The following is a 1,908-nucleotide window of genomic DNA, read 5'->3' as shown; positions in this document are numbered from 1 at the left end:
ATTTTAAGCAAGAGGGGTTCTTGAAGTCTTGCACTCCGGTTGGAAGGAGTGAAGACGTGTGGATTAGTTTGAAGCAAGTTAACACTTTACGTTTTATAACTAGCACTAGGAGAACCGGCACCTACTCTTGGCTAGTGAGAAATACCCACCATTGCCTTCTCCCTAACCCGGCCACCACCTCCATCCTTCGTGAGGCTAGGAACATTTGGATGGTCCCTAGGGACAATGGGAGGATTGAGGATGAGATGGAGGAGGATGATGAGATTGATGGGGGTGATGAGATTGATGAGGAAGAGGAGGAAGGAGGAGGAGAAGAATATGATGAAGAGCAACAACAACCGCCACTACAACAACAACATGAGCATTTTCATGATGATGCTCAAAGAAGAAGAAGAGAAAGAAGACGACAACAACAACAACAACAACAACAACAAGGTTTCCAAGGAGATGCTTATCTCCGAGAGATGGAGGCCATGAGAGACAACATGGAGCGCATGCAATTGAGCATGCAAGGTATGTACTCGGACCACCAAACTTTGTCTTATCAAACTAGCGCATTGTATGACGCTAGTGTGCGTAGGGGGGAGGTCACACCTCCGGTCAACTACCCTTATGTGCCGCCCCAACAAGGGCCGGTACCTTCATGGGGTGGTGACAACCTCCCTACGTACCCGTATTGGCCCGGGGTGGAGGACCCCGATGTGTCAAGGCGCGATTTCCCACCTTATGATTATAGGGTCTCGGGGGGGAGTGATTATCGGGGTGATCCCGCATATTACTATGTTCACCCCCATCACCCCGAGCCCCTTGTTCAGCCTGAGCCCTATGACCAATTAACCCGATCCCAACTTGACCTATTCTAGGGTCACTGTGGTTTCCCTCCCGGTTACACCGGAGGTTGGGATACGGGTGATGATGGTGCCGGCCCTAGTGGCCAATAGTCCCCTTATGCATGTCTGTCTCCCTTTTTGTTCTCCCCTTTCCTTATTTTGCATGTTTATAGGCACCGTGGTCGATGCCTTCATTTTGTGAGGGGGGAGGGTCAAAAAGGATGTTTTATGTTGGTTTGGGGAGGCACCTGGGGCTCGGTGGGAAGTATTTGATAAGGCTTTTGGTTGATTTTTGCTAATGGTCTCGTTGGTCTGTGCTTGTTGTTGTTTTGTTTCATTTCTTGATGTTTTGGGAGTGTCTTGAGAAGAAAAAAAAAAAAAAGAAAAACAAAAAAAACAAAAAAACATAAATAAATTTTTTTTGATGATGATGGTTTCTCTAGGTTTTTGTATATAATTTGTATCTAAGTGTTTTATTGTTTGCTTTTGTTTGGAAGTTACTAACAATTTTATTTTGTATATATATAGCCTTTTTCTTTAACTCACCTTGCTCGTAGCCTATGCTTTGGATTGCAGAACCTTTTGGAGAAACACGTTCCTACTCCTTGGGTACTTTAATTTAGCACGGATGCTTGGTGAGTCCTTTCTTATTTTACCTCTTTATTTTAACTTCTTCATTTTCTTGGTTTCTTAGATTAAGATTAGATTTAGGAGAAGTTGAACGGTTCGAGGATGTATGATTTTAACACCTAGTGTGTTTGGGGTCTTTGGCGATGTTGCCATTAGATCGCTTGTATGTCGATTGGGATAAACGTGTTATGATTGCATCTTTGCCCTTTTCCTCTTTCCCTTTCTTGTCCTTGTCTAAGTTTTCCATTTTCTTCTTTTCTTTTCTTTCCTTTTCTTTTAATCTTGTTTGTGTGCATAACTTTTTGAGGCTTTATTTTCACTCTTTCTCTTTTTGAAAATTGGACTTGTATGCAATGGACTTTTGCTTTTGAATAATAGTCTTCTTAGGTAATAATGGTATGCACGGTTTGAGATTACGTTTGGTTGATTCTAGGATAAAGTATGCTAA

Source organism: Chenopodium album, chromosome 2 (assembly GCF_948465745.1).
Source record: "Chenopodium album chromosome 2, dcCheAlbu1.1, whole genome shotgun sequence".
NCBI classification, from domain to species: domain Eukaryota; kingdom Viridiplantae; phylum Streptophyta; class Magnoliopsida; order Caryophyllales; family Amaranthaceae; genus Chenopodium; species Chenopodium album.
Note: the sequence above shows the minus strand (reverse complement) of the source record.